Here is a 7,300-nt window from a genome sequence, read left to right on the forward strand (position 1 = left end):
TAGTTTATAGCAGAACCTTTAAGATATAATATGCAGGTCAAATTCTTAAATAAATTCAACTCAAAACAATATTTAATGTTTATGGATTTATTTATTTATTTATTTGGTGAGTAGGCATGTGATAAGACATGATGTGAAAAGATTAAGAGATAATGTACAGTCAGCCGGTCATTATTGAAAAATACAAGTGATACAAGGGTGTTTTAGTGATGACCGGCTGACTGTACATTTATACATTATGTACATTTATATAGCCAATGTGCACCAATAATTCATTGACTGTCATGAAAAAGTAAATAGGGCCAGTTTACATTAATAAAGTGTCTAGTGACAAGTGTCCCAGCAATATAGTGTTTTCTTCGCTTTGTACTAAATCGTATGCTTCATATTATGATCAAGTTCCACTACTAGGCATGTATGGATATAGTCTGGTGGCGGTGCGAGAAGCAGGCTCCTCCGTTTCCTCCTGTGATATGAAACGCTGTGCGGCTCCTCACCTCTGAATTGTCACAAAAGCACTGACATCTGTGCCTTACAGATGGCTTGTGATGATGTTGCGGATTACTGACTCACTGCTCTGCTATGAAAGGGAACCAAAAGGAGAAAATTGTAAGTCCTTTCTGTTTGAATGAGCAGAGGGCCTTCTAGAGAGAGACAGATGTTAATTTATCTCCATTACCCACTCAGGGCAAGCCTTCTGAGGTACACTGCTCTGCAGTTGACTGCAACGCTGCTGCATGTATCCGTCTCAGAGGCGTTGAGGGCTATCTGACTAAGCCTTTCAACCACATTACTTCAATTCCACATTCATCTGCTGTGGTTAATTCAATGGTCTGATGTCACATTAATCAGAAGATTGCAAAGGTATCTGTTAGAACACCCCAGTTCGGATGTGTTGCATTAAATTTTTTTATATATATTTTTTTTTATTTTAAAGATTTCAGTTTGATTTTTTTGTTTTAAGTTCAGGGCTTTAAAATGAATAAACACCTTGATTATTCGATTTCCACATGTGGGTGGAAATTAAACTCCCTTTTCCGCTGATTGGTTATCCCAGTGGTTCTCAAACCTCTCCATGAAGTACCCCTAGCACTGCACATTTTGTATGTCTCCCTCTATCTGACACACCCACTTCAGGTCTTGCAGTCTCCACTAATGAGCTGATGAGTTGAATCAGGTGTGATAGATGAGGGAGACATACAAAATGTGCATATCTCATGTCAAAGCTTTTGTTTTAGAATTTTAAAATGTACATTAATTTCAGAATGCCTCAGTATTTGGAAAGTCACATTTTGCTTTAAGGATAGCAAAGCAGTCTTGAGCTCCTTAAGAAAAGATAAATATGCAGTGCAGAATATTAAATATTTACTCATTTAATGTGACTTTTTTAAGCAACAGTTCAACCAAAAATGAAAATTAGCTGAAAATGTACTCATCCTCAGGACAGTGGCGGTTCTAGTTTGTATGGCGCCCTGGGTGAACCACCCCTTCTGCCACATCTAAATGAAATCATTTTTTTCATAAATTTTGCTATTATATATTTAAACTATTTAAAACCAATACAAATAAATAAAAAAACAGAAATCCCTCCAAAACTGCACAACTGTACAGTAAAACATTAATAAATTATGTTACATTTGCTAAAAACAAAACAAGACAAACAAAAAACCATTATGTTACAAAATCACTTTACATTTTACTGTCTGGTTATGTAATCTAGACAGAAAAAGGATTGGTATTGCCCTATGTGTAATAACACAGCAAGCAACATAGAATAACTTAAGTGATATAAGCCTATTTTAGCGAGATGAGTGATAGCTGCATAGATATCCTTTATTATTTGCATATTTTTTTTGAGGTGACATAAAATAAAATGAAAATGAAATCAAAATGGTCAATTGCGCAATTACATTTAGATCCGCTCAAGCTGCTTCATTTTTCTTTTTACAGCTTTGCACATTATAACCAATCACACGATTCTGTTGATCTTATGAATGTAATGGCCAATCAGAGACATTTAAATTAGTCATCGCTGAAGCGCTGGAGTTGTGTTCAGTGCGCACACTCACTGAATTCCACACCATATAGTCGTGAATGGACTATATTCATGGTTACTTCCTGGTTTTAGATAAGCCAGCTCAGTCACTTCCGGTCAACTGTCAAAATTATCTTTCTCTACATAATCCATTCAGAATGAAAAGTTTTGTTTGTCTAAGAGGACCATACTGTTTACTACCATATACTCGCTTCATCTAGAAAGCATCTGCTTTGTACAAATATCTGATAGACATCTTGAAGATGTCAGTTTTACGTACATTCAAAATCATAAACACATTTTCTAAATGTCTATTTGACATCTGATGAGAAACGTCCTATAGACGTATTGCAGCTGAGCAAACACTCTAAAAAATATGTCTTGCAGATGTAAATGCAGACGTCAAATAGACGTCTCCGTGATGTACATGTGCTATCAGGGAAAACATTACAGCAGCATGTCTGTATTGAGTGAATGTATTTATAAGCTTCTACAGTTAAAAAAATAAAAATAAATATATATTTATATATATGTGTGTGTGTGTGTGTGTGTGTGTGTGGTTTTTAAATTAAATCTAATAATATTTCAAAATATTAAATGTATTATTATTTAATTGTTATATCATTAATAATAAACTTATTTAATTCCTAGATAACTGGTTAAGTATTTAAACTTAAGTTGCAGCGCGTTGAGCTCTCTCGGCCACCGTACTTATATCACTTAAGTTATTCTATGTTGCTTGCTGTGTTATTACACATAGGGCAATACCAATCCTTTTTCTGTCTAGATTACATAACCAGACACTAAACTGTAAAGTGATTTTGTAACATAATGTTTTTTTGTTTGTCTTGTTTTGTTTTTAGCAAATGTAACATCATTTATTAATGTTTTACTGTACAGTTGTGCAGTTTTGGAGGGATTTCTGTTTTTTTATTTATTTTTTATTGGTTTTAAATAATTTAAATATATAATTGCAAAATTTATGAAAAAAATAATTTCATTTAGATGTGGCAGAAGGGGTGGTTCACCCAGGGCGCCATACAAACTAGAACCGCCACTGTCCTGAGGATGAGTAAATTTTCAGCAAATTTTCATTTTTGGTTGAACTGTTGCTTAAAAAAGTCATATTAAAGGGGTCATATGATGCGATTTCAAGTTTTCCTTTCTCTTTGGAGTGTTACAAGCTGATTGTGCATAGATAAGATCCCTGAAGTTGCATTGACTAAAGTCTCAAAACCAAAGAGATATTCTTTATCAAAGTTAAGACTCTACCACCCCCCCCTAAAATGGCTCGTTCTAACACGCCCCCACATATCGTCACTATGTGGAAATATTAGCATAATGATGCCGAAATGTGCACGCAAAGAAAGAAGGCGTGGTTTCAGTAACCGCAGTTAGTGTTGAAGCAGCCATGTCAGGGAGACGCTGTGTGTTTCTAGGCGAAAGCAAAAGCACTTTATTTGGCCTTCCGAAAGTAGACGCATTTAGGAATCTTTAAGATTACTTACAACAGAACAGCAATGCATTTTATGGACGACACAATACACTGGGTCAGCTGGCCAATCAGAGCAGACTGCGCTTGTCTACATATTGGATGGGCTGAGTTTTTTTGTTTTTTTTTGAAAATAAAACTGTAAACTTTATTTCCAGGTTTATTAAGTAATGAATCCCGCATTTTATTTGTGGACTGTATATATAGAAGCCTTTAGAACATTACTGGAGTTGAGCACATGATTTATACACTGTAAATGTTTTCTGTTCAACCCAGCAGGTGCTTCTTTGGACACTAGCTATTTTCAATTGTTTGCCACTAAGTTCAAGACATGGATGCATTAGCCCTGCATGCATTTTAAAGAACAGGATGCAATTAACGGGTATACAAAAAGACTGTCCACCACAGCCAAAGTTCAGCGTCTGGAATAATTGCACTCTTAGCAGCAGCAAGCACTGCTGATCACTAATTACGCTTGTTTCTATTATTCTCCAATGAATTCAGCTAGAGCCCTAATAATAAATACAAAAGATGAAATAAAAAGAATAACTGTAGAAAGGTAATATAGGTGCTGTGGGTGCATTAGCATTAGACAATAACATTGCACAGTGCAGACTGTAGACTGCCAGATACAGCATAATACATACAATATACTTAGGAAAGTATATACAGCATAAAAAAAACAAAAAAGTTTATGCACAGTTACCATATGAGCAGTTATTGCAAATATAGTATACTGCACAGTGATTGACAGGTATTAATGCACAGGTATATTAACTAAAATAAGAGGCGCCTGCGTGTATGCTGGAAACACATAATTACGTTTTATAAATAATATCAAGAAGTGTGATTATGGTGCAGAATATTGATTAATAAAGACTTATTTTCGCACAGTTCCATGCACAATGCTATATTGTGACCTCAAAACACTTTTACTCTAGTGCATGATTTGTAAACTAATATCATTTGAAATTTGCATCACATGATTTACTCCATATATATATGGCTTTTCCAATGTTGTAAAATTACTCGATAGCTCACCTAGTACAGCATTACTCTTGATATGCAAAGCACTCGGGTACAATTCCCGTGAAACACAAGTCATGACAAAGAGCATAAGAAAAACTTTCAGCTCAAAGCAAGCTAAGGTTGCTTTAGCAAATGAATCATGTTTGCAACCTCATGTTTGCTTCTGTTAACACTATCGGTTGGGTTTAATGTAGAGTCTAGTTTAGGTGATATGTTATTTTCAAACATGTTAGAGCATTAACCTTTTAGCGTCACTCACCAGACATTTCATTTCCGAACAACACAAAATGTACAAGCAACATAATAAAACGTTTCACATTCATCTGTTTCAGATAAAACTGAACATGTTTTAGTGCCATTCACTGGACATTAACTTTAAAAGTGACGCTAATCGCGAAAGAAGTAATGTAATATTTTGCAGAGATCTCATCGCAGACACAGTTTTCCAATGAGCCTAGACTGAATATACCATAACAATGTTTAAATATATGTTTTGCTATAATCCTTTAAAAAGAGCAAATAAATAATTAAATAAAATCAAGAAAAATGTTCAACTCTAGGTGGAATTACTGTAAAGATGATTAACCTTAATGACTTTCAAGCCTATATGAACTGCACTGATATTCAGCTAATGAGCGTCAATGTACAGTAAGTCAGAGAGATGGAGTGAGAGGACTTCCAAGAAAAAAAAAATGGCATGGTCTGATGGCATGTTATCACATTCCCCCAGAGGCGGACAAAGTACTCAACTCCATTACTTGAGTGAAAGTACAGATACTGCTTGTCAAATATTACTCCATTACAAGTAAAAGTTGTAAAGACAGATTTTTACACAAGTAAAAGTACAGAAGTACTTGCTTTTAAAAGTACTTAAGTACCAAAAGTAAATTTCCTTTTTTATGTCAAACCCACATCTCACCTCAATAGCAGCAAAAGTGTTTTGCAATACAATATGAAGACAACAAGTACATTGTACTTATTTTTGATGTAAGTACATAGTAGTTCAGGCCACTTAATATAAAGTGGGACCAAAATTTTAAAAATGCTGTCTAATTGCTCTCGCTGTACTTTGATGTCACACAAAGAATGAATGGTCTGTGCAGTGCTGCTTCAAGTCCAACACCTATTGTGTTTTATTAGGAGACGCACAACAGTTCTTCTGTGGCTTTATAGGTAATATGTTCACTTACTTAATTTAGCAAAATCAGACAATATTGTGTCTAATTTCAAAGCTGCTACATAGTAACGACTTTCTACTTCGAGGACCTTGATAGAAATGTAGTGGAGTGAAAAGTACAATATTTGTCTTTCAAATGTAGTGAAGTTAAAGTCATAAGATCCCAGAAAAAATAATACTCAAGTAAAGTACAGATACTCAAAAAGTGTACTTAAGTACAATACTCAAGTGAATGTACTTAGTTACTGTCCGCCTCTGCATTCCCCACAGGCACAACAGAGACGAGGGACCAATCACTTCCCATCACCTGATAATGTTGCACTTGATAAGTGAGACTGTATCCAGATTGGAGGAAGGGAGAGGTGAGGGATTGTTTGTGTGTGTGTGTGTGTGTGTGTTTGAATGCGGCAGTAGAGGCTTTAACCTACTGGTGTAGCCCAGGAGTTTTTTTTTTTCTTTTCTTTTTTTCTCTAGACCACAGATGGTGTCAGCAGAAGGAATGGCTTGGTCTGCCAGAAGCAACTAGTAGTCTGGTTTGCCGCACTGCATTTATGTTGACCTATGGGCAAGTGAGGATGTGGTTGTCTGACCCATCTCATCCTCATTATGGATCTGTGATTGTTTGCATGGAAAAATGTCTGGAAGACACTTTTAACACATGACTGAACCGCAGTGGCAATATTCAAACAGGACGTTAAAATGTACACAGGCCTTTGCAAATGTATGTGCGTACATACATTAATTTGTTTGCATATTTGTGCATGCCTGTCAGAGAACATCTACGTCTACATCTACATCTACGTTCCAGTGCAATCACGTATCATCGTGCCATTTGCATTGCTTTGTTCGGCAAGCTTGTGTGGGTGTATGTACAAAAGACCACTCATGCATGCACAAACATATATCTAACTGGTTTCTTACCCAGCCTCTTTACGGCACACAGACTTCTGCAGACTCACGGTAAGGTTTTAGTACAGATGGCAAGGTGCATTATCATGCCAGGGAAATGCGAGCAATTGCTCTTTATTGCAGAGCAGATGCTGACTGCATGGAAGTGGTATATTGCTAACGGAATGGTAGATTGCCTCTTTTCATTGATGACAGAGGAAACATCTGTGGGACAGGGTATTTATGCAGGCGAGACGTGATATAAAATCACTCTGCCAGAGATAAGAGATTAAGGGCCTATTTGAAGCATGAACAAACGACAACAAAGTCTAATTACAGTTTGGATTAATCTGAGATTTAAAAAAGGCGAGTGTAAATCTACTAATTTAAAGGGACTTTTAAAAGAAAACCAAAGGTGAAGTGATGTGATCAGCAAGGGCTCTGCATCACAGCAGGCGTGACCTCTGTCGTTCATCCATAACTCAGGCTGCGTTTATCTCTTAATAGCGGCTTTTGACCTATTGATCTGAGAGACACATGTACTCCCCTCAATCAATGAGTCTGGCTGTAATATTGAGTTTAAAAAGACAGTGCTTTTTAAAAGGATAGTTCACCAAAAAATGAAAAATTGGTGTCGTTATTCACCCATTCTCATGTCACCCCCCCCCCCCCCCCCCCC

The 7,300-nt window shown here is 36.2% G+C and overlaps 1 long non-coding RNA gene across 1 annotated transcript in view; it reads right to left on the reverse strand.

Annotated features, from left to right (window-relative positions):
- Positions 1–2,249: 2,249 nt before the first annotated feature.
- LOC107747641 (uncharacterized) overlaps positions 2,250–7,300 on the reverse strand; it is a 12,331-nt gene continuing 7,280 nt past the window's right edge. The window contains exon 3 of the long non-coding RNA XR_001640825.1: positions 2,250–2,338. This is a non-coding gene — a long non-coding RNA (uncharacterized LOC107747641). The remainder of the gene's footprint in view (positions 2,339–7,300) is intronic.

Source organism: Sinocyclocheilus rhinocerous, unplaced genomic scaffold (assembly GCF_001515625.1).
Source record: "Sinocyclocheilus rhinocerous isolate Xijiao unplaced genomic scaffold, SAMN03320098_v1.1 scaffold619, whole genome shotgun sequence".
NCBI classification, from domain to species: Eukaryota; Metazoa; Chordata; class Actinopteri; order Cypriniformes; family Cyprinidae; genus Sinocyclocheilus; species Sinocyclocheilus rhinocerous.